Source organism: Echinops telfairi, unplaced genomic scaffold (assembly GCF_000313985.2).
Source record: "Echinops telfairi isolate 266 unplaced genomic scaffold, ASM31398v2 ScPeMD7_7427;HRSCAF=8465, whole genome shotgun sequence".
NCBI classification, from domain to species: domain Eukaryota; kingdom Metazoa; phylum Chordata; class Mammalia; order Afrosoricida; family Tenrecidae; genus Echinops; species Echinops telfairi.
In genome coordinates, this window is record NW_022111327.1 from 11,828,137 (window position 1) to 11,853,966 (window position 25,830).

The following is a 25,830-nucleotide window of genomic DNA, read 5'->3' on the forward strand; positions in this document are numbered from 1 at the left end:
CCCCGCCACCACTCCAGGCCTCATGAATGGTTTATCACTGCCCCCTGTCCAGCTCTGGGGGCTGGGCACCCTGCCAATAGGCTCCCGATGCACTCAGAGACTGATCCAAACTGGCCCGGGGGCCGTGTAACGCTGCGCGTTGATTGGTTGCTCTTGGCTCCTCCCCTCATCCCTTCTTCAGCCCAAGAGCAGGGTGCAGCCCAGCCAGAGCGGGATAGGCGCTGGGGTGCCAGCCGGGGAGCCTTCCCTCCTCGGCTGCACTTTCCGATTCTGCCTTTGGAGCGGCCCCATGGCCAGCCGCGGCCGCTCCATCGGCTTCCCTTTCCTCACCTGCATATGAACTTTGCTTCCTGAGGACTGGACACTGTGGTCGTCGGAGTCGTCGAGATCGTCGTGGTGCTCCGGTGGTGGCCTTCGTCCGTGTAGAATAGTGTAGTTAGTTAGGGGCCATCGGAGAAGAAAGAAGACGCGAATAGCGCAGAGATGCTGGAGGTTGTCAGTTACTAAGCTAAGGAGAGATAGTGGAGAATGACCAGCCAAACCTAGCCGGGGGTGCGCGGTCGCCCCAAGGAGGTCGACTGGCCGGCGCTTGCCCTCGCGCCGAGCTCCCTCCGTCCCCCCTCCGCGAAGGCGCGAGGTGGCGGCGCGCAGCGCAGCGCTCAGGCTGCTGCGGACTCAGCTGGGCGATTGCAGCTCAGTCCGTTCCTCGTCTCGCTGCCGCCGCCGCGGCGACCGCTGCCTCGTCTCCGTCCCGGATGCTAGTGGTAAGTTGGAGCCCTGGGCAGCCTGGCTTGCGGAGACCCTAAAGGTTTCGACGGAGGATGGGGTGGGGAGCGGGGACAGGTCCCGGATGGTCGCAGTCTGCAAGACCGCACTGGCCAGAGGGGGAGGGGGTGGACGGGATGGTGGAGGTGGGGGTGCATGGGGATCCTGAACCCGCAGATCACGCGAAGACTGGAGGGCAGGGGGACTGAGGTGCCACGCGGGAGACTTCGGAGTCTGGGAGGCGGGTGGAAAGCGGGGCTCAAGATGAAGGGTGGAGGCGGGGTCTGGAAAAGCCGGTGTGGGGTGGGGGCGCCAAGAGAGAAAGGGAAGAAAACAGGGACGGGTCTCACGCAGCGGGGAGCGGGGAGCGGAGAAAGAAGAGAGACTGAAAACAGGGGTGTCACTGGGTAAGTGGCTGGAGACGCAGAAGCAGCAGTTGAGTTGTGGGTGCAGGCTAAGTTCTTCAGAAATCGGTGGGAAGGACCAGAAGGCTTGGAAAGGTGGAAGTGCAGCAGGGGTGGGGGGCGATGGAACCTGGATTGTGCTCTCAATGAAACCAACCTTCATTTTTGGCGCGTCTCAAAGAGCACCAGTAACTCAGGGGAGATCCACACTGCGGATCTGTATCTTGCTCTCCCAGCTCTTGCCTGTCTTTGAACAGCGCTGCTGATGGTCAAGTAAATTTAAGACCAGCGTCTGAGAGCACCCAGAGAGTCTTTTTTATTATCTTACCTAAGACACTTGGGGACCTTTTCATATCTTCGAAAGGGTTACAGACAAGTCTCTGGTACTGCCTCCTAGCATCTCGGTTCTTAACACTCCGTTTAATCTTAATCGCGTACGTGAGAACAGGTTGCCGTTCCTGATGCCACATAAAGTTTGTCATTGCAAAAATCGTGTCTGTGTGTCCGTTTCTTTTCGCCGTCGTGCCCTGTGTCTTTTGCTTCTTGATGGGTGGTACGTGACTAAAGGTGACTAATGATTCGCTTGGTGTTCAAGACCCCATTCTTTAAAGTGACTCCCCCTCACACACACACACAAATTCATTGAGTGGCATTCACACTTAAAGAAAATATAATGTGCTCGAGAGAATCACTGCCAGTACTGCGCAACTTCATTAATATTTACTAACGTAAGTCCCATTCAAGGAGACATCTCACTGCCAAGATGCATGCGAAGTACTTATGCCCCTCACCACATACCTTTTAGGCAGGCGACCTAAAGGAAGCTTGCAGAAGTGAACTAACATGACCAGGGTCAAGGGAGACGCTATGCAGTGAAGTCACCTCTCAGCTCCTGTTAGTGTGTGTGTGTGCGCACACACAGAGGAATAAAATAAATAAGTAGGTAGATAGATAGATAGATAGATAGATAGATAGATAGATAGATAGATAGATAGATAAAAGGACACCTGGGTTCCAGCATTTACATTTTCTTGATTGAGAAGTTTACTTAATATATGAAAATAGGCACACGGTTGAAATGAGGAATTACTGTAGCTGGTTACATGTGTCCATAAAGCCAACTGCACTGCCATGTGGTCATTTCAACTCATAGTGACCCTATAGGACGGAATAGAGCTGTCCCAGAAGGTTTCAAATCCTGTAATTCTTTTTTTTTTAAGTATCCTTAAAGGAAATATCTTTTTTTAAATCATTTTATTAGGGCCTCACACAACTCTTATCACAATCCATACATACCTCAATTGTGTAAAGCACATTTTTACATTTTTAAAATCATTTTATTGGAACTCATACAATTCATCACAATACATACATCAATAGTGTAAAGCACACTTATACATTTGTTGCCCTCATCATTCTCAAAATTCAATTTCCTCTTGGGTTCCTGGAATTAGCTCATTTTCCTTTTTTCCTCCTCCCCCTCCCTCCCCATTCCCCCTCCCTCATGAACCCTTAATAATTTATAAATTATTATTATATAAGACAGCTACCACATCTTTTACTTTCAGAGTAGCTGCTGCATTCAAACCGTCAACCTTTCAGTTAGCAGGCGGTCGATGAAACACTGCAACACCAGAGATCCTTACATATGTGCTAAGTGCACAGTGAGAGTGCCTGTGTGACATGACCCATGGAAAATGATTTCTACCTTGGCCATTGCCTCTGTTTTGCAATATTTAAAATACGCTGGATATTGTCCTTTCTGACCAATTGTTTTCCCTCTGCCCCTTGCTGTATAGGAATCATCACACTACACCCCCTCACACCTCTATACTCCCCACCCCACCCCCAGGAGCAATTAAATGTTTTCCTGTACTGTAGGGAATGTAGGTTATAGAACATATAGTTATATTTCTCATTCCCTGCATATATTCTTCTGATCAATCTGGGGAGGAAATAAAATATTTCCTTGTTTCACTCGCATAATTTCTTTTCCAATAGACAGCTTTTCTCATCCACTACAAGTGCAACGCAAGTCCTGAAATTCGGAAGGTGGATAAGGCTAGTGGTTGCAATGTCAAGGTAGGATTTGGGGGTGTTCAAACCGATTATGACAATGTATTTTTTCCACCTGCAGAAACTAGGCAGGGATTATTAACCCTTGTTACCTGTTTTTTGTTGTTGTTGTTTTTTTAGGGATTTATCTTTATCTATCGCTTACCTGGATGACGGTGAGGATTTTTCTGTTAATAACATGACAGGCTTTGGTGCAGGATGAATTTGTGGGAAGAGAGGTGAGAGCTGACTTTTTCCAAAACCAGTGGGTGCCAAGACAGAAAGAGGAATGCTACGTTTCTACTTTATTTCACATCGTCTCCATAGCTTCAAATCTATGAAGAAGGGAGGTCATATACTTATTAGACTAGTGTCTTTGAAATTTTCCCTCTCCATTTCTAAAGATAACAAAACATTCTTAGAGATTAAAGCAATGGAATAAGAAACATTTTTTTAACACTATGAAGCATATCTGGAAAGAACATGTTTGTTTCTTTAACAATACAAGTAAAATCTAAATTGCCTGTCACTTTTGATATAATGTTGGGTTAATCCAATCAGCTTCGTCATCTGACCCGTGGCAGTTCAGAGATACTCTCTTCCAGAAAATAGCTTCTAAAATCCCGTTAGTTTTGCAGGTGTATGACAGCAATTTGAAATTGAGTTATTTGGGAATATGTCTGCATTTAGCTGGAAATTCACTAAATCTAAGTAAAACAATGAGGCCTGGGACGAACATTAATTTTTTTCACTCTTCAATTTATTTCTTTCAAGTAAAAGTTCTCCTTCCCCAGCTAAGGGAAGCACAAAATTAAAACAAAAATTTGTAAAGAGGTTACCAGTATCCAACAGTAAGTAAACCTCAACTACTGATTAATTTGTTCAAAACACGAGATTGACGAAGACCACTGCTTGCAGAGCCTGTGAGAAAAAAAAATGGAGTCCTAGATTATAATGGCTGAGAATCTTTAGATGATCGGGCCACTATCACCTGAGAACGTGTCAACCATGTCAATTTTTATAGCAATAACATGCCTCACAAAATGAGGATGGACAGCACTTGTACTGAGAGCATTCTCAGAATGTTGGGGACAGCTTAATATTGTTCAGTGGGAGAAATGCTGTAAGTAGCTGCCTGGGGAGCTGTGAACAAATGAGGTCTGCTTATTCGTTAAGGTTAATGACAAATCTCTTATTCCACCCCCACCTAATTATTGTGAAACTCTTGGGTATTAAGCACTTTTAAATTTTACATTGTTAGAGAAATCCATTTTTGTTCTTATTGATTATATGTCATTTGAGGATGCTATGTGATTTTGTCTGCAATGTGTGCATTCCTACTGAAGCTTATAATGTAATCTGTAATCACCAAAAGATGAATGAATCACTTCATCACTGCCATTCTTCCAAAAAATTTTGTGAAGGCTTCGCTGTATCCTGAGAATATTGCTGCAAAACATACAAACCACACACAAGGCACCGTCTTTTACCCACTCGAACCTGCGCCAGCACCAGCAGAGTTAGTCCATATGCTCACCTGCAAAAGCCCTTTGGCAGTCACTTTTGATATTTGAATGCATGATGAGACAATGGAAGCAAGATTGCAGAGATTGATGCCAGCCAAAATCTGAATTCTTGTTTTTTTTGGTTTTGCTCTCCCTCTAAGCAATATCTCGGTGGTACAGTGGTGAAAGGACTATGCTGGTAGCTGAAAGGCTTGAAGTGGGGGTCTGCTTCTTAAAAATCCACAGCCCTGGAAACTCGAGGAGCCATGTCTGCTCTATCTTGGAGAGTCACTACGAGTCAGATTGAACTTCAGGGCAGGAGGGGGTGTGGGTTGTTGTTTTTCACACAATATTTCTCCTTCATTCTGCCTCTCAGTTGCCGTGAAGACTGTACTGTCTGCACCATACTTAGTTGCTTGCTGGATCTGGAGCCCCACATATAGCTGATATTGGATGCAGTCTTGCTAATTAGGGTGAACCTTATTCAGAGATGACTGATTATATAATCTAATTGCAGAAGCACTAGAAAGGCCCTTTGCTCCTCAAACTAGTAGCCTTCATGGTTTTTTCTTGGCACATGAAGTTCTACATTCAGAGATTCTCTTTAATTTTAGGTATTGCCTCCTGTAATACAAATAGAGGGGTACCATATTAATTATTATTACAAATTAATTACTCTGACTCAATGTATAGATAGCTATCAGAAAGTCTTTGGGATTACACTGCCCAGCACAATAGTCACCAGCCACACGTGGCTATTTATACTGGAATTAATTAACATGAAATAGAAATATAAGCTCAGATTCTCCACCTCATTGGTCATATTTCAGCTGCTCAATTGTCTTGTAGATAGTGGCTTTCCATTGAACTGTGCTGGTTAAGAACATCTCTGAAACATCCCTGAAGAAAATTGTATTGAATAGCAATGCACTCAGAAGCAGGGATCCTTCGCTTTATCACTTCTACCTCTTTGCCATAATCAAAACCCGCCTTCCTCTAGGGGAGCTTACCTAGATCCTGAAACCTCTCAAGTGGAGGTTAATTCATTCTCCTCCTTATATTACCCTTCTTCATGAATCTTAACTATCTTCCCTATGTCGAAGGCATAAAGGCATTCATTCCCAAATTTAAAAAAATATATTACTCAGCATCTCCTGCCCCTGGCAATTAAAAACCTTTGTACTATATACTTCACATCCAAGGATAAAGTGTAGGTAACTTTATCCCCCATTGTGTCAGTGACACCCCCCCCCCTCGCCCAGGGTGGGATGCCCATTTGGGGAAACACTGGTGTCAGGGATTAATGCTGTGATTGAAATTCTCCTAGTCTCCCTCTTTTTTCAAATTCCCAAGATGCCCTGTCGTTATTCGATTTTTTAAATTGAGGATCGTCTTTTACAACATTTCTTTCTTGCCTTTATTATCTATACTTTCACTGACATGATTGGCACCTGGCTCCTTATTACTACTTATTCTTTATCTTGCGATTCACTGACAGCTTGAGTGGCCATAAAAATGCCCATGTTTTTTATTTCCATTGTCCTCAGCTACAGGCAGATAGCCACGCTTTAAAGGCATCAAGTTCTAACATTTTAAAATTCAAAAATACTGCTCTTAGATGATACCAGTCTCCCTCCTCCCCTTGTACCTGCTTGGCAACTTCATCAAGATCTTATTCCCCAGGCCACTCCCCAATCATCTTTGTACTGCCTTCTCTTGCACTCACTTGCTTCTTTCCTGAATCTGATCTTTATGTCAGTTCTGTTGATGGTTCTCCTCGTCACCTATGATATACACTTAAGTCCCAGCCATGGATTCATCTACTGTAGTTTCTCATACTTCCACAACTCTGAATGCTGACTATTCAGAGAGGAAACAATTTGCAGCGCTTCACACTTAGATTCTGCCATCTCCGCGGGGCCCTTAACACTACTCAGCAAGTCTCCTACGTGCCCTTGGCTGATTCACTCTCCTATATTTCAAACCAAATGTTCCGTGTTTGTGGTTGCTCTTTTTAACTTCTCAGTTTCTCTATTCCCTGTACAAATCCCCTTCCTCCCAGTAATCTTACTTTCACATTTCTGAGGGAAAAGAGGAGCTCAAGAGGAATGTAAGGAAGATGCCATCTGCACTTCTCAACACTTTGCTATTACTTTCATCCTTACTTTTCTTGTGTTTGCCCAAGGAAATGTGCCCCCTTTCCCCTCTAATGTTAACCTCATCTGACCTCCAGGTCCCATTTCCTTCCATAGCCTGGAAAATCTTTACGCACAATATGCACCTTGCCTCCTACAGCGTTTTACATGTTTTCTTTTGGTTATGTGCCCTCTAGATAGACACTTGCATTTTCCCCATATTGAAAAGTGGGTTCTCTGTGACAGGAAGAGGCAGAAACTCCCTTTTGTGCCCTCATGGGGATCATACCTCCCTAATTGTGTATGTGTATATAGGAGAGGGCTTCAAAAAGTTGGAATTAAAGGATAACAGAATTTCTTCATGAGTTTTTTTGAAGTCTTTGCATATATTAATTTATACAAACGAATGAAAAGACTGCCAACAAGGGTTTCTGAGGTTGTAGATATTTACAGGAACAGATAGCCTCATCTTTCTCCCTGGAAGGTGCTGGGGAGCATGAACTGCCAACCCTGCCAGTAGCAGCTCAATGCTTACCCAGCAGGGCCCCCAGCAATCCTTTGTGCTTATATAAACCAAACCCAAACCAAACTCACTGCCATCAAGTCAATTCTGACTCCTAATGACCCTACAGGACAGGGTAGAACTGCCCCTGTGGGTAGCCAACACTGAAACTATTTATGCGAGTAGACAGCTTCTTTTTCTCCCTTTCGTGTGTATATAAATCCAAGTCAAACCATTGCCACAAAGTAGAGTCTGACTCATAGCAAAGATATAGGACAGAGTGGAACTACGCATTGGTGTTTCTAAGACCCTTCATTTTTATGGGAACAGCCTATGGGTGGGTTTTAACTGTTTACCCTACAGTTAACAGCCCAATGCCTAACTCACAGTGCTACCAGGGCTCCTTATAGTGTATATAATGTAAATGGACATGGAAGCTTCAAAAAGGTCACTGGAAAGTTCCATTATCTTTTAGTTCCATGTTATACACACACACACACACACACACACACACGAGAGGACTTCTTCAAAAAGTTTTATATATGTGTGTGTTATTTGAATGGGGCAAAATAAGGATTATAGGGTTTCCAAAAGAAATTATCATAGGAAGACCCTTGGTTCCCTTGAAAATTGAACAGGTGCAAGGAAATATATGTCCATTTTTTTCTTAAATATCCCCGAAAATACATTCAACTTCACTCTGACCACAACATTGACAAGCATTGGAACACTGTAATTAAAGACCTGATGCTACCACTCCTGTTTTGCTAATACTCTAGGTGTAAACTGAATGAATAATGAGAGTGTGAAACTAATACTGAAAAACAAACAGAATGTGACATTTTAGTTCTGCAAGTGATGGTTTCATTTTCAGTTCTTAAAATGACCAAGCTTTCTGCCTCCTATTTCCGTCCCCACTACAATCCACTCATTAATTTCAGAAGGTTTTTGTTTTTGTTTTTTGTTTATGAAAAACCTAAAAAAGTAGGTAAGTAGGCACAAATGGCTATTTCACCTGCCATAAATTCCTGTCAGTTGTGTTTTGTTTTGCTATCCATTAGTCAGATCCAAATGACTATAGGAATGGGTCTCTAATGGAGTGAGCAGTAGAGAAAGCAGAGCTTCGAGGGTAAGTTCAAGGGACCTCTTGGAGCAGCCCGACTTGTGGTTAGCCAGAGTCTGGAAAGAATGAAAGTGCGTAGGTGAAAGCCACCTTTCAAATGAAATGAAACCTCTTCAGTCAAGTGTTTGGCCCTTCAGAGTGGAACCAGTATTACAAATGAACATAAAAATGAAAAGAAAGACAGAAAACTAAACACTGCTGAAAAAGTAGACTATGTCGACATGTCTAACAAAGAATGTCAATGAACAAGCTGACTTGAGTTCTATTTATCTTCCTGGTTAGTGAAAAAAGACATGGGTTGTCTTCTTGTCAGTCATCAGTAAGTGCCATTGAAGAATGTTCTGGTGCATTTTTAAACACATATCTTTCCCACTTTACCTCAGGATCAAGAGTCACTCAATACTTTCAAGTACAACTTCCCCAAATCACGGTAGGAAATCTTACCCGAGTGAACAAGTAATTATTCATAAGAGGCATAAAAAACCCTAGCAATAGCTATTATTTAATACTTACTATGTAGTACACATTTCTAAAAGGTTTGTATATGCTTACTCATATAAACCTCACAATTACCCAATGACAAGGTGCAATTATTATTCCTAGTTTGCAGATGGGGAAACTGAGACAAACAAAACTGGTTAAGAAACCTACAAATGGAATGACCAAAATCAGGCTTTAAGACCAGAGCGCTTTGATTCCAAAGGTCATTCCTTTAAGCAGGGAATTCTACAAGCTTTACTTAGGAGTTGACTAGTCTCTTGCTCTTATACCTTGACCCTTCGTTTTGAGATGGCACACATTTTCACAGAGACCTATGGATATTGTTACTATCTTCCTGAATCACTGACATGCTACTTGGAAAGGCAATGAAGAGATGACAAAACCTTTCATCTGGAAATCTAAAACCCACCGCCATCAAGTGGATTCCACCTCAGAGTTGAATCACTCCTTAGGGTTTCCCAGGCTGTAAATCTTTGTGGGACCAGAAAGTCTCATCTTCCACCCCTGGAGTAACTTATAGGTGACTGTCTGGCTAGCAGGCCACTGCATAACTAACTATGTCACCAGGGTCCCTCTCATTTGGAGACCTCGTAATTAATAAAAGAATAAGACAAATGAAAATTTCTATTAATGGTGAGGGACGGGGGAGTTACAGAGATAATATAACGACAAGTGAGGTTATGGAAATCAGTAGTCTTATATACTGGAGAAGAGCAGGTAAGTTTGACCCACGTGTATGTGGTTTTATATGTGACATCCTAACACAAGCCATTTCAATTCTGTCATTATTAGAGGATTAGCACTTGGAAATCTGAACAGGAAAAATGAAGCCCTGTGAAGCAAGAGAAGGATCATAAAAAATCATGTACTGCATAGGAGAAGGGTTGGAAACCTTGTCTGATCCCATTTGCCTGTGTTACCTATTCGCACTGGAATTTGGTGAAGTAGTTTGACTTTTAAAACAATGTTGTAAAAGGTAGTTGTTAGGTTTTGAGTTTACTGATCTGAGCCCAAGGAGAAACACCATCTTAGGGTACAATATTTAAAGACCAACTAAAGCTAATGCAGGGTCCACTTGGAAACATGCTGAAAGTTTAAAAGCTTTTCTTTTTGCTGTTGTTTTTAAACTAACCCATTATTTAAGATTTCCTGGTAAAAATACTGGTGTAAGACTGGGGAACTCTAGCACTGTGGTATGTAGCTCTGGCTCCTCAGCTAATCTAAATTTGATCTGGTCTTCTAGAGTTGTCCTTTGCCTTAAGCTCTTACAAACAAAATTGAAAAGCTTTGCTCGTGGTGGGTAATCAATGAATTTGCCTTGACTGTGTTGATATTCCTTCTCTCTCTGTGCATGTGTCTATTCTAGGAACATATGTTCCGATGGTTAAATAAGAAAATATAAAGCAAGGGATCAGGTGTAAGGCATCATCAGAACAAAAAATCTTACCATAGTGAATGATGGGGGCAGTGCGGAGTGGAGATCCAAAGCCCACTGTAGGCCACTGGAGATCCCCTTGCAGAGGGGTCTAGGGGAGGAGATGAGCCAGTCACGGTGCGATGTAACAATGAAAAATACAACTTTCCTCTAGTTCCTAAAGGTTTCCTCCCCGCTCCCACTACCATGACTCGAATTCTATCATGCAAGACTGGCTAGACCAGAGGAGGTACACTGGTACAGATAGGAACTGAAAATACAGGGAATCCAGGACGGATGAGCCCTATAGGACCAGCGGTGTGAGTGGCAAAACAGGGAGGGTAAAGGGAGAATGGGTAGGGAAGAGGGAACCGATTACATGGAAGTGTGTGTGACCTCCTCCCTGGGGGACAGACAACCAAAAAGTGGATGAAGGGAGACGTCGGACAGGGCAAGATATGACAAAATACCCATTTATAAACTATCAAGGGCTCATGCGGGAGGGGGTAGCGGGGAGGGAGGGGAAAAATGAGGACCTAATGTCGGGGGTTTAAATGGAGAGAAAATGTTTTGAGAAACGATGTACAAATGCGCATTACACAATTGATGTGTGTATGGATTGTGATAAGAGTTGTATGAGCCCCTAATAAAATGTTTAAAAAAAAAAAAAGAAAATATAAAGCACAAACTAAAATAAGATTTTCAGTATACCTGCACAATGATATTTTAAGAACTCCAGACATAACAGAGTAACAGATTTATGTAAAATAATTTGGGGTAATCCTTCTGAGAAAATTTTAAAGTAATTAAGAAACTGTAACTCTATGTAAACTAGTTTAGCTAAAGCACTTGAGAGGAAATCTTTCCTCTTTAAATGCAAAAAGTCAGATATTGCTTAGCTAAGTCTTAGTATACGTGGCTTTATTGTTCCACTTCACAACGAAATATCTTATACTTGATAGACATATAAACCATTCTCTTGGTCCCATACATGTCTGATGAAGATATGGCCCATGTTTAGGATCACATGTACATTCTGACTACAGCATTCTCTTGTAATTTAGTCACCAATTAATAACCTTAAAAGCCTAGAATCATTTTTTATGGTAGAAGTTGAAGGTTCAGAGGAAAGAAGACTTTATGAAATAACAATTCCCAAATTCCTATATAAGAAAGAACTATGCAAACAAGCTTTGCTTCGCTTTCATAATGTGATAGAAAATCAGAGATTTCTGTTAATGAATGTCTTTGGGCAATTAGATCATCAATATGTTAGCTATTTTCCTCTTAAATAGTTTCAATTTTTTTAATGCTTTGTGGCATGTAGGTATATTATTACAACATTTTTGTTTGTTTGGTTGGTTAGTCAGGGACTTCCAGGACTGTAATAAACTCAATCTTATATTTTCAAATGTAGTGTCAGTTTGAAATAGACTCAGAATGAAAATAGCAAATGTATTCTTGGTGGAAGTAAAATATGAGGGATCTGGTCTTACACCAATATATTTTTTTTAAGTTTTAACAAAGCAGAAACGAGAGAAATTATCAATAGACTTACTTTTCTAGTTTCATCTGTGCTTCTGTAGCCATTTGTAAACTCACTATGCAACTAGGGAAGGCTTTCCGCTGTTTGGTAAAATTACAAGCCCAGAAGATTGATATCATGGCTTTTGTTCTTTGAAGTCTTAATTAAGTTGAATAACTTACTAGTTTGAAGGCTCTATTATCCTATGCATTGAAAATTGTCTATCTCCATTCTGCCTGTTTCTACTGTCCAACGCCATACAATTTTCTAAATTTTATACAAAGAAAATCCAAATTTCATTCTCCCTGTTTATCTGCCAGTGAGTCCTGGTGGCATGGTGATTAAAGTGCTTGGCTGTTAACGGTCTACTTCTATAAAGATTTGCAGCCCTCAAACCCCTACAGAACAGTTCTACTCTGTCCTATATGGTCCCTGTGAATCCAAAGTGACTTTATGGCAATGGGTTTAATGGGTTTATCTGCCAAGGTATTGAAGGATAAGATAAAGATGACTAAATAGCCTGTAAGAATTAGACAAGTGCTTGTTGAAGGTCTGCTATATACCCAACACTGTGTTAGCTGCTAAAGAGCCAATACATATTCCACAATACTTCAACGAGGAAGCTCATAGCTCTAGCACACAAATTACTCTATTTTGACAGCATAAGCCTCCAAGTTATGGTACAGGCAACATTGAGTTCTTCCCTAACCTCTCATTCAGGATGGGTGAATGACAAATAGAACATTCATTTGCTCATTTGGGGTCTCAGTGACCACAATTCTAAAAGACCAGAGGATCCATCCTATAAGCCTTACAGTAGAAGGATTGTCCAAAGTAACACTGAGGCCTTTGAGTCCAAATGACTAATGTCCTTAAAGTCACAACCCTCGAGATAAAAGAGAGGAATATGCAGCAAAGGGAACAAGAACAAGCATCTGGAGAAAATGCTCACAAGTGTTCCCAGTGAGTTGGGTGAAGGTAAGCTTTACTTCATGTAATTCATAACTGAATGTTTATATTTATAACTTCTCAGAACATGTGCACACGGGAGGATAGCATATGATAGAGTTCATCTCAACCTTCGAAAGGGATAGTAGATGTTCATTAATATTTGCAAGATATCTATTATAAACTATAAAACATTTTAACTGGGCATCCTCGGGTTGTTTCTTTTGTACAAAACGCCCTTGCCATCTTGTTGCGTACCTCATTCCTCCGTGTTCTTCAGCACTGGGCTCCCTCCTCCAGGAGACCTTTCTTGGCTTCCCATTCGGATCCGTGGTTTGTTGCCCTTGAGTTGACTCTGACTCAAGGCGATGTCAGGTGTGCAACTGTGACCTCTCAGGGGCAGCTTGCCAGGCATGTCTTCTGAGGCACCTCTGGGTAGATTCAAACCACTGACCTTTTGGCTAGCAGTTTAGCACGTCACCGTTTGTCCCACCCAGAGACTCCCCTCGCCCCAGTCTGATTTGTTGCTAGGTGTCCTTTTTGATTTACAGAGAGCCCATGTTAAATTGCTCCATTGGATTTAAATTTTCAATCTTGCCATTGACCTGAAAATAGCTGTAATTTAAAAGAAAAGTTTGTCTGTTGATATTTCTTTTTCCTTTTTTTTTTAATTCTTCGATTTGTGCTTTACTTGGGGTAAGTACCCTTTTCAGAAGAGCAAGCAACAGTGTACAGCTCTTTAGTGGATATTCTGAGTTTCTAGATTCAGACTGAAGCAATAAGGTGAAATAAATTGGATTTATTTTGTAGCATAAGACAAAATACACTTATGATAACATTTACATTATTTTTTTTAATTACAGAATATCTCTACTCCCCCAATCCTTTGAATATTGCATAGTCCTTCCACCTTCGAGTTATTTTCGGATCGCAATTTTCCAGTAGCTCTCAGTTCAATTGGTTAATAGAGCTTCTGAACTATGCTTACAAAATGTTACTCAGAGGTGTCCCTTGTTCATTCCTCTCCCGATTATGGAATCTAATGATTAGGACTCTGAAGCTCACCTCAGCCAACTCCTCACTGTAGGTTTGGATCCTTCACACCTCCCATTTCAACCATAAGGGTACAAAGGAAGGTTGTCCAACTTTTCAACAGAGCATACGTAACAAAGAGAATGTCAAAGCAAAGGAACTGCAAGGTGGGTCATGAAGAAATGAACCTTTGGTGAGAGGGAACACTGGGAAATAATTGCAGACAAATTCTCCCATTTAAGTCAGACAAAGATAGACAGTAGGTTTGTTTTGATGTTTTATGGAGGGAAGGAAGAGTGTTATGCAGAGTACAGAGCCAAGAAACAATGCTTAACATTCAAATGTGTTAAGATTTTGCATGCCTAGTGCATAGAAGACTAATGGCTATCTAAAAAAATCATGTAGGCTACACATTTATACTTAAGAACACCAGAATTTTAATTTCAAATCAGAAATTACATTTATTTTGCTGTATTTGTTTTAAGGGCATGCTTTAGAGTTCAGAGCCCTTGGAACATGGAGTTCAATGTTTGCTGTGCATCTTCAAATTTTACAGACTCGTTATGACTGGGCTACAAACTCACTTAGAACTTCCATCAGTATACAGTATGGGTTTCTTAAAGATGTATTTTCTGAATGATGAAAGCACTTGTGGGGGAACATTTTTATAGTGTCAATTTAAAACTAAAGGGAACTAGCTTCTAGTCCTTTGTGAATCGCCCTGTCTGCTACAAGAGTAAATCAGAATGGATGGGAATTCAGATCATTTCAAACACTCCAATTAAATAAAAATAATAAGAGCTTTCTAGTTCTGAAAATTCACTGCAAATAAGAATTCTCAGATACTTGGTTTTTCTAGCGCAGAGGGTAATGGTGATTGGTCATGACCCTAAACTATTTAAGACATTTTTAAACCTGGAAAAGTTAATACTCACTTAGGCTCTTGAACATCACATTTTGCCTCCACTCCAGAACCCTGCATTAAAAATAACATATTTTTTAAAGATTATTAAATGAACAACAATGCTTCCACTTACTTTTCTTATTCAAACACATTTAAAAGACTACAAATATCAATAACAAGTTAAACTACATTTGTTATTTATAACATGGCTTAAATTAAGCTGTGGTCAGCTACAAATCCTGCATGTGAAGCTACGGATGATTTATGATTGGATAACATGGATAATACTTGGATGCTTTTTTCAGAAACCATACAGTTACATTCCATAGCTATCTTGGTAAATCACAACCTAAGTTCTGTAGGTTATAGATTGTTACCATAGAATACTTGCCACCAATTTCTGGGTTTCTTTTTGGTTGTGGTTCTCAATGGGATTTTTACATACATACATGTTACTCATATGGTGAACATGACAGGTATTTTACCATTTTGAGAGCAGAAGGGTTTTAACCATTTCTTCTTATTCTAAAATGTTTCATAAACCTACGAAATTTAAAATAGAAGTAAAGACCAAATGACTTAAAATGTGTTTGCAAGTCTTTTCAATATGAAAGCAATGCAGAAATACAAAGAATTTCAGCAATTTTAGAATTTCAACTTCTGACCATGAATAACTCTTTTACCCATAGTAAGAAAAAGGCGGAGGTGGGAGATGAAGAGGATATTTATCTTTTCTAGTTAAGAAATTACAAAAAAAAATTTTTTTAAGAAGAAAAGTCTATGATCTTAGTCTTTATGATTATAAATTTTCAGGAGTGAATACATGCAGAAAACTCAGGATGTATTGGTTTTCCTCCATACTAACAGATGTGAACATTCTGAAATTCAATCTAATAGCTATATATTCTCTTTGACCTCTTTTTATATTTATTACTTATTTCTATTATTTAATATTCGATAGATGCTATTGCAGATTTTTTTCTTTTTTGGCAGTTTATTTTCTCAATCTAAGAACCATTCTTAGGGTCTTTTCTACTGTATTTTTCTTCCTCTTTAAACATATAATTTCCTAAAAGTATCTAATCATATAATCATAGGATAACATTCATATACCTACTCTTCACAGCATAAGAAATTAAATGTGCAGATATTTTCTTGTTTTCATATGTCACTCCCATTTTAGTTTCAACATAACTGAAGGGTGTTATCACAGGGATTAGGCAAATTAGAAAACCTAAGAGTACAAAAGGCTAAATTAGTTATGCAAGGTCCTGTATAACTAGCAGAGTCAGAATTCAAATAAAACCCAAGCTTTTTCATTCAAAATTCCATTCTATTTTCACTATACTTCCCTCACCCCCATGTCATGGACATTTATTTCCAGAGCACATTAGATATTTTAAAATAGATTAGGTAATTAAGAAAGTATAACTATATTTATGTGCATGTGCACACACATGTAGTAGTATTGTATGCATATGCTTATGTACATGAGAGTAAGCAAAAAAGCATTGCCATAACATCATAGAAGCTTTTATTTATCAAATATACCAAAATGCAAAGCTATTGTTTCTCAACACATTTTCCACGTAGGTCTATATGTTTCTGATGTTAGCATTTCTATCTCTCTAACCCTTCTCCAGAGAATTCCATACTCTCTCATTCAGACCTCGAGGAAATAAAATCTTGTTCTTTCTCAACATTCTTTGACTTTGGGGAACAAAAATGATTCTGAATTGGGACATGATAAAGGCGATAGGGTGGATGCGGTAAGGTTTCTCTTGCTACCCTCAAAGAATGAGAAGCTTCATTATCATGCTTGGAAAAATTTCCTTGGCACAGTTTTTTTTTTTTCCAAACAGTTTCATTGGTAGCAATAAAACTGGAATCGCCAAGGTTGGTGATTCAAACCCACCAGCTGCTCTGCAGGAGACAGATGGGGCTGTCTGCTCCCATGAAGTTTTATAGCCTCAGAACCGACAGGGGCAGTTCTACTTTGATGCGTTGGCATCAACTCATGGCAGTGAGTTTAGTTTTGTGCAGTGTAACATTCTGAGTTGCCTTGAATCCAAGTGGCCTATCAGATCCCTTTGGAAGACTCTGTTTTGATTGGCTCTTTTCCTTGAAAGGACCCTAACAAGACTAAGACAAGTGCAATTACTGGGAGAACTTGTCTACAGCCATCCACTGATCACAGAGACATGTTTATTTTGTATGTACTGAAACCCAGTAGCAATACAACTAACGACTTACCTGTGTAAATACACACACACACATATGTGTATAGTGACTAAGTGAATTATGGTTTGGGCTGCCTACCACAAGGTTGACAGTTCAAACCCACAAATTACTTCGCTGGAGAAAGATGAGACTGGCTGCTCCCACAAAGATTTATAATCTTGGAAACCCAGAGGAAAAGTCAAACTCTGTCTTATGGGGTTTCTATGACTGATGGCAGTGGGGTTGGTTTGGTTTTACAGTCATGTTACATACTTTGTGTGTGTCTAGGCTTCAAAAAGCTTGTGAGAAAAAATCCATTATCTTATACTTCCATTTTCCATGTACTTTTTGAAATTCATCTTGTATATATACACATAGGGATCATCTCCACCCCTCACCCCCCTCCATAAAAAACCCAACCCACTACCGTTAAGTCAATGTCTCCTTGTAGTGAACCCATGGCTCTAAGTCTTGAAAGGAGCAGACAGCCTCATCTCTTTTCTAAGGAGCAGCTGGTGGGTCTGAACCATAGATGTCAGCATTAGCAGACCAATGCTCACTGGATAGCACCACCAGGGCCTCCGTCACACACACATTTCTAGAGTGCAAAACAGCAGTTCCCAAATTTGTGCCTGAAAATTTATCGAATGCTTCAGGTTGGCAGAATTGTCATGCTTTCATTCAATTAACAGGTTTAAGTTTAGGAAATATATTATTAAATTGTTCATTAAACTTTACTGCTTATAAAATGTACTGTGTATCCAGGTAAGATAGCAATGTTTGCATCCAATGCCAGTATTAGAAATTATTTCATTTTAAGAAGAAAAGTTTAATTAGTATTAAGTGGTTCCATTCATTCTTCATAATGATATTAATAGAAGAGTAAATGATTCCATCCCAAAGTCAGATACTTCTGGAACATTTTGAACGGGAGCTCATGAATATCGATGTCATCAAAGTGTAATTTTGGATTGAGAAGCATGATGAGAAGGTGTCTTATTCCTGGATTACATCCTTTGATTCCATTGGCTACGTAAGTTATCACCTTTCAGAAGACAAGGAAATCTGTGGAGACTCATCTGGAGGCCATTGTTACCCTGTATCATTCTTTTTTTTCAGTCACTATATTCCATGTCCTCTGTTGGCATTCAGAATGCCGTTGAGTCTTTGATGGTGATGCTGAATGGATGGAAGAGAGGAGAAAAAGAAAAATTAAATACAGTTTTCATGACCATTATATCATTGTTATATTTTTAATATCTAGCTATTTTCTAGTCTTATTCCCATCGCGAATGTATACAAAGTTATATCACTGGTGTTATAAAAGAAGTTCAGAAGCATATTTTGAACTTCTGTCCTCAATCAGATTGTAGCTAGGACACTCAAATCTCCTCTTGATCTGAGTAATCATGATTTCTCTCATTATCATCACTTAAGAAAGATTTTTCAAGGCTTATCTTACAAAGTTAGTAGTTCAAAAACACCAGCTGCTCCAGCAGAGAAGGAAGAGGCTTTCTTTTCCCATAAAGAAACCCACAGGGCCAGGTCTGCCCTGTCTGTCCTATAGCTTCGCTATGAGTTGGAATCATCTCAACAGCAGTGAATTTGGTTAGGGGTGATTCTAATCACTATATTTTACACAAATAGCATGCATGCTATGCACTATTTGCAAAATCCCTCAGGCATCATTTTCCCATGTGTGCTATGTGTATTATATATATGGGCATATATTTTGCAAAATTAAAGTTTGCCTGCAGTGTCAAATTGGCAGAAAAGATCATCTTTTCTTAGAGTCACAGAACTGTTAAGTGAATTTTTTCCTTTTGTCAAGCCAGTTTTTTATGAATCTTTAAAAAAAATTGTTTGTATGATATGGTTCCTACCTCTGAGACACTCATGTTCTATTTTGGAAGATAAAATACAGTTAGCCACATGCAAGAAGTAGCAAGGCATTATATAATGAAGTATAAATAATGTTCCCCATACAAATGAAGAGAGAGAAATAATCAAAAGAATTTTATTGGAAGACACAGGACCTGTGCTCGACCCTGAAAGAGAGCTAAGGTTTGAATTGCCAGAGAAGAGCATTATTAAAAAGATGTAGGACATTCATGTTTTGTAGTGGGGGAAAGTTAACTTAGGAACTAGTTAATGAGAGGAAGTAAGATAATGTCCTTCAACTTGAATATATTCCAGCTCATGGTGAGACATGCACCATCAGAGATTCTTTGGAGATACTTTAAAGGGACTAGCACTCCACAGATTGATCACCACAGAAGATTAAAAGAGTATAGGCGAATTAAAAAACCTTCCAAGGGGGAGAATGTTAAATAGAGAGAATAGAACAGAAGACCAAAGATTAAGCACTCTTGTGAGGTTCCTGTCATATGTCAGTTCTAACTCACAGTGACCCAAAGTGCAATAGAACAAAACGCTGGCTGGTCCTGCGCCTCACAATGGTGATGCTTGGGTCCCTTATTTTGCAGCCACCGTGTCTTCCTCTAGTGGAGAATATTTAAGGATCATATTCACCTTGGAATTTAAATAACGGAACCCTTTCTGAGCTTCCTCCAGTTTTCTATAGTATTACATTCACAATTGTTAAATTTCTGCTCTGTGCAAGACATTTGATTGTATATTTCAGGGTCTCTCAGAAGAGGAAACAATGCCTAATATTTGGTAGGTGCTTTATAGAAACTATGCATAAAGGGTTTGTTAGCAGAAAGTCTCTGTTCCCTTTAGACCAATTTCCAGGAGTAGAATTGATAAAAACGAGGCGGTTGGGATTGAAATTGTGAAGTTACTAAAAATCTATTTGCTTTAAAGCTCCAAGAAAAAAATTTCATCCTCTGTAATTTTCACTATCATCCCTAAACAATAATGAAATCTCTTTTATACTAAGGAACATTTCAGACAGATAAGATTTTTCTTTATATATGTATATGACTCTGAAATCATTCATGCTCAAACCTGTTGCTCTTTGCACATTGAAAACAAATACACCAGCAAACATGAGTTGAGCATCTTCTTTGTGTCTAGCAATGGATTCAGTCAATTGAAATTAATAGTGAGTATACCAGTATAGTCATATGAATTTACATTTTTATTAGGAAACCCTTTGATACCTGAATTTTATCCTGCCTTATATTACTCGTAAGTAATGAGCTGTTGCTCCTCAAATCAAAACTCACACACACTCACTGCCACACTGCCATTGAGTCAAGTGTGACTCATAGTTACTCTATAAGAAAGGGTAGTATTGCCCCTCTGCGTTTGATGGCTCCGAATCTTTCCGGGTACAGAAAGTCTCATCTTTCTCTTGTGGAAGGGCTAGTGGGCTCAAACTGCTGACCTCAAGGTGAGCCGCCCACCAGGTAACCCACTACACCATGAGGGCTCCTGAGCTGTAAAAGAACCTCACATAAAATCAATTATCTGAAGACCAAGCAATTAGTTCTCAACAACAACAAATCGTTTATTCTTATTAGATTATTTATAGAGTGAGATTTCTTTTTAAGAATTTCAACAAAGCCCTTTATAATTCCTAAGTGCATGGATGAACTTATGAAAGCAGCAACATATGAAGTAGTAATCATTTTAATTAAGTAACTAACGTATGGTGATTACATCTATAATGGACTTAATCCTGTGTGTGTTTTAAAGAAAAATGAATTAGAGAGGGCCCAAGACTTGCCCAAGGTCACATGGGTAATACTGGCAACCTCAATTTCCTAACTCTGAGATCAGGTGGTTATGCACCATTGTTCTTGAAAGCGTTGTGGCATATTAAATAAATGCCTTGACAAATGTGAATACGTCATTCAGTCCTCGAGAATTATGGAGGAGCAGAAAGAACATTCGCATTGGTAGTTGCAATACTTACAAAGTCAGATAAATCAGTCTGCGAAGACTGACAGGATTATGACTTTCACTCTGAGGCGTACGTTTAGGTAGAAAATATGTGTATATAGCAGTAGAAAATCTATACATACGTATGTTTGTTTGTATCCACATGCATATTTACAAAGAGGATAAAACATGTGAAAGACAAAGTAGAGTCAGTCATTTTTGAGGTTTAAATGAGGCTAGTGGCGAGTCGACAGGCCATGGTGCCCTTATTTATGTTAGCCCCTATTTCCTCATTTGTTGGATCAACTGAAGTTTGAAACAGCTCAAGGCTGGATGCTTCCTTTCTGTAAATTACAGCTCTTAAAATGTACAATTGCAAGCGTGAGTCACAAGCTACAGAATCCCAGCCCTCATGCATTATGTCATTTATAAGGAAGCAAACCATCGACCTTCCTGTGGTTTTAAGGACAGTGACGCTGAACTGCAGAGTATGTGAAAGATGAAATCACAGCATGAACAATCAAACGAATTCAGTGGCCCGATCCAAAATATTTTAAAAGTGTGTATTATAGAATGAGGTCTGTTCACACCTATCTGTGCCTTGCATATATTGGATTGATTTGGAACCATGAACTCAAATGGAGACCTTCGTTTTAAAGAGTTATTTCCCATTGAGGTATGCACAAGACAAAGCAGGAAAGGGCTGGAAGATGCACAGTCCACCACCCCCGCCAAATGATCCTAAGTGGGTATTTCAATCAATGCTTTCAATTTTCCTCTTCAGTCAACCTTTCGTCAGCAACTTTAAACTGTAGAAGTACTGAAATTGTTATTTATATTTGGCATTTTATCTAACAACTACCGAATGGAATATCTGAGTTAGAGGAGGTGCGAGGAAGTTATGCCGGGCATCTTGGAAGGGAATGAATCAATATTGAATCCCCACAAAGCTGCAGTCAGTCCATTTGACATGTCTCTGTGGGGTGCTCTCGAGTCGGTCCCAACTCACAGTGACCTAACTGCCCCACAGACTGAAACACTCCCCTCTCTAGGCCATTCTTGCAACCACTGTGTCAATCCATTTCACTGGGGGTCTCCTGATCCTCCACCTTTCTTAGACAGTATCTGTAGTGTGAAATTGTCATAATACATGAGTGATGTCATTCACACAGCTCACAACGGGTGGAGTCAGGATTCAAACTCAGAACTGTTGGACTACAAAGTTGGGATGTACTTTTATAATGGCACCTTCATGAACAGCCTTAAGCTTTAAAAACCTGCCACGTGTGGATACCCAGAACATACTCTCAGAAAATGGACAGAACGCTAAGTCATAAAAGGGACTGGGCTGGTCAGATAGCAACTGGTGGGCTATCCGGGATTGCCGTCCCTCCCCTGCCAGTCTGTAACTGCACTCACCTCAACGCTAGACCGACCAACCAAGGAAAACCAGAAGAGCAGCATTTATTGGAGGTCAACATCCAGAGAGTTAGGGAAGGAGGAGGAATGGAAGTGGGGAAACGCAGAGAAGAAGCGAGATAGGTGATAATACGTGGAGGGGATGGCAATGGATGACGCGAATAAGAAAAGATAGATGAATTGCAGAAGATAGAACTATAATCTGCTCTGTAAACCGTCACCTAATCAAAGGCTTCACTAAATAAGTCAAAGCCGAAATGTCCTCTCTACAAGATTTGCTGAGGCACCTGACAATGTTTCCCAAGAACTAAATGGGAGAGAGGTCAGGAGATGGCAGGCATGTATCAGTGTTTACATATCAAGAATGCGAGGGTTTTCAAAATCCTCAGTTCACTTTTAAAGATGAAGGAAAATCAATTTGTAAACAAAGGCAGAGAAAGTGGGCACAATAGAGAGTAACTGATGATGAAATACAAAAATAATGTATTTGCATCCTAATTATATCACACAATGGGCACGCAGATTCACTTTACCAAAGTAACAAGGCAAAACAAAACAAACTCACTGAGTCAATTCCGACTCACAGCCACCTATAGGCTAGAACAGAACTCTCTGTAGGGTTTCCAAGGTGATCAAATTTGGGGGAGCAGATAGCCTCATCTGTCTGCCGCACAGCAACTTCTGGATGTACATTGTTGGCCTGGCTTCGTAGCTCACCCACTGTGCCAGCAAGGCACCTAGATTGGTTTTAACTCCTCCCAAATCACATTTACTAGGAAAGAAAGAGCAGTCATTACAACACAAGAAGAGAGCTGTGGTGGCACAGTCGGCTAAACACTGGACAGCTAACTGCAAGTTCAGTGGTTCAAACTCACGAGGTAGTCTGCAGCAAACAGGCTATCCACGCCGTAAGGATGTACAGCCTCGGCGAGCCCAAGATCGCTCTGAGTTGGAATCTACTCGACGGCAGAGACACTCTGACTGCATAGTCCACAAAATTTCTTTCTGCCCTTATAATATAAATAATTATATTGTAACCTAATTTCATATACAATACTGCCTTATATACTCAAAATTACACAAGTCCAACTCTAAATCTGGGCACCTGTGTCTTAAATGAAAAACTCCTTTTGTTGTTGTTCTCCTATAAGTGTAAATGCTTTCTTCTGGTGCACAACTACAGAACGATAATACAGTTTGTATCGAGCTTTCCTTGTGGTTTTTAAGGGAAGCTTGCTTAAAGCTTAACTTTAAGTTTAGTAAATATCATAAAGAGAATTTTGTTCGTAATAATAAAACATGCCAAACAAATCCACCTGCTCATTCGTAGTATTGGAAGAGTCGATTTCCTGATCCTACGCAGGGAAGAAACCTAGACAGTGTTCAGAACCTGCCTCTAACGTATCAGCAACTCTGAATTCATTGACTTTTACTTTAAAAAATTGAGGCACATCATTAGTTGTATATATAAGAAAGAGATAAAATCATTTGCCACCAAGTTGGTTCCAACTCACACCAATTCTGCATGTCGTGGGAGAACTGCTCCCTAGGGGGTTCTTGGATCTAATACTTACAGAAGCAGAGTGGCAGACCTTTCTTCCTTAGTGCCACTGGGTGGGTGCCAACTGCCAAAGTGTACCACCCAGAGGCCTAGTTGTATATAAACCATAAAACCAAACTCACTGCCAGTGAGTCGATGCCAACTCATAGTGACAACCTTTTGGGACAGGATCAAACTGCCCCTGCTGGTTTCTGGGACTAATTCTTGATGGGAACAAAAAGCGGCCTCTTTCTCCTGAGGAGTGGCTGGTGGTTTCAAATTGCTGGCTTTTCAGTTAGCCACCCAATGCTTCACCAAGAAGCCACCTGGCTCCAGTGTGTCTAAAACAGCGCGATGTAAACACAAAGAGAAGCATATTTGCATAATAATGAACAAGATCCGCCCAAGATAACCTTTAATGAATATCAAAGTAGCAAAAACAAAGCTGCCCATTACAAACAAAGAAGCCATGGAATCCCTACTACTTGGCACAATGATCATAGCCTATTGAGAACATCTTCATCATCCCCAAAGAAACTCTCTGCCCTTAAGCCATCATGCATCCCCATGCTTCCTCCCAGCTCCTTATCCCCGCCAGCTCTAAGGCAACCAGGAATTGCAGTATTTTCTAAGGAGTCTTGGTTTCTGAGTCAAAATCCAGTGGCCAGCACCTCACCCCACCACCATTGCATTTGATGAAGATGATGGTTTTAAACAATCTTGTTGAGCACGTTTTCAATAGAAAGTCAATAGGATATCTGTGCTTTAAATAATATGAAAAAAATTTAATGACTCAGTGAAACATAGTACAAAAAGTGCATCGAAGAAGGAATGCATGAGACATAGAAGGAAAAGAAATATTGAATTTATAGGAACTTCTAAAATGGCTCACCTTATCTATAATGATTCAAGAGAAAGAGGAGCCTTTCTACTCCAGTAAAGAGTGACAGTCTCAGAAACCCACAGGGGCAGTTCTACCCTGCCCTGTAGGGGCTACATTGACTGGAAGGCAGTGAGGTATTTTTTTGTTTTTAATTCTATTCAAATCGTGTTTCACTAAAGTATATGTGTACTTAAATCTAGATAGGCAGTACAGGGTACCATTTAGTCCTTGTGTGGTAGTGTATTAATCCGAATGGGCAGGGATTCCCTTCTTTTAAACTGAGCAGATAGTCACGTATTTCTAAAGCAGTAAGCCCTTTTGTAACACTAGCCTTGACTCACTCGCACTAAGCCTTGAGTCCTGGCATTTCAATGAGAACTCGTAGCCACAGTCAGATGGGCATTTATTGGGTAGGCAGTTTATTAAATATCTTTTTTCTCTATTGACTTCCACTGTGGAGAAATGAGGCAGCAAACTTATCCATTAAAACTTTGCAGAGTTTTGTTTTTTGTTTTTTCAATGCTTTTAAAGTACAATTTTGAATTGCAAGTGCTATTTAATATTACCCCATATCAGGGAAGGCTGAAAATGTAACAAAAATAATGTTTTTACCAAAAGTAGGATGAAATCTTTGTGGAACAACCATACAATTATCCTCTGTTTCACTTCAAAAATCAGTCCCATTGTCAACGGTAACTGGATCACATGTATGCCATCAGAGAAAAGAGTTGACTGGTGTCTGTAACATGTAGGACGGAGTCATGGAAGGAGAATCTTTGCTTTGCAGTTAGAGTTACTAATAGTGTAGTGGGTTCTGTGCTGATAAGTGACGGGTCAGCAGTTTGAAACCATGGTCCAGCCACTTCTCAGGAGCCCGGTGAGGTTTTCTCCTCCCATAAAGATTCACGGGTTCAGAAACCCACAGGGTTGTAAGCTTCCAAAGAAGAAAAATCGAAGTCCGTGTTGTAATTTTTAAAAAGATATTAATTCAGCACGAGAGAGAGAAGTCGAAGAAACTGGGAATGATAGAAGTCCGATAAAAGATTTCTCAGATTTTTCCATAGTTGGCTGAAGAAAGAGACTGGGATAGGAAAGTGTATGATGAT

The 25,830-nt window shown here is 40.1% G+C and overlaps 1 protein-coding gene across 1 annotated transcript in view; it reads left to right on the top strand.

The window, feature by feature from the left end:
• Positions 1 to 239: 239 nt before the first annotated feature.
• Positions 240 to 25,830, top strand: part of HTR2C (5-hydroxytryptamine receptor 2C) — a 239,481-nt gene continuing 213,890 nt past the window's right edge. Inside the window, exon 1 of the mRNA XM_004710060.2 lies at positions 240 to 764. The gene's annotated coding sequence lies outside the window, so the exon portion shown is untranslated. The remainder of the gene's footprint in view (positions 765 to 25,830) is intronic.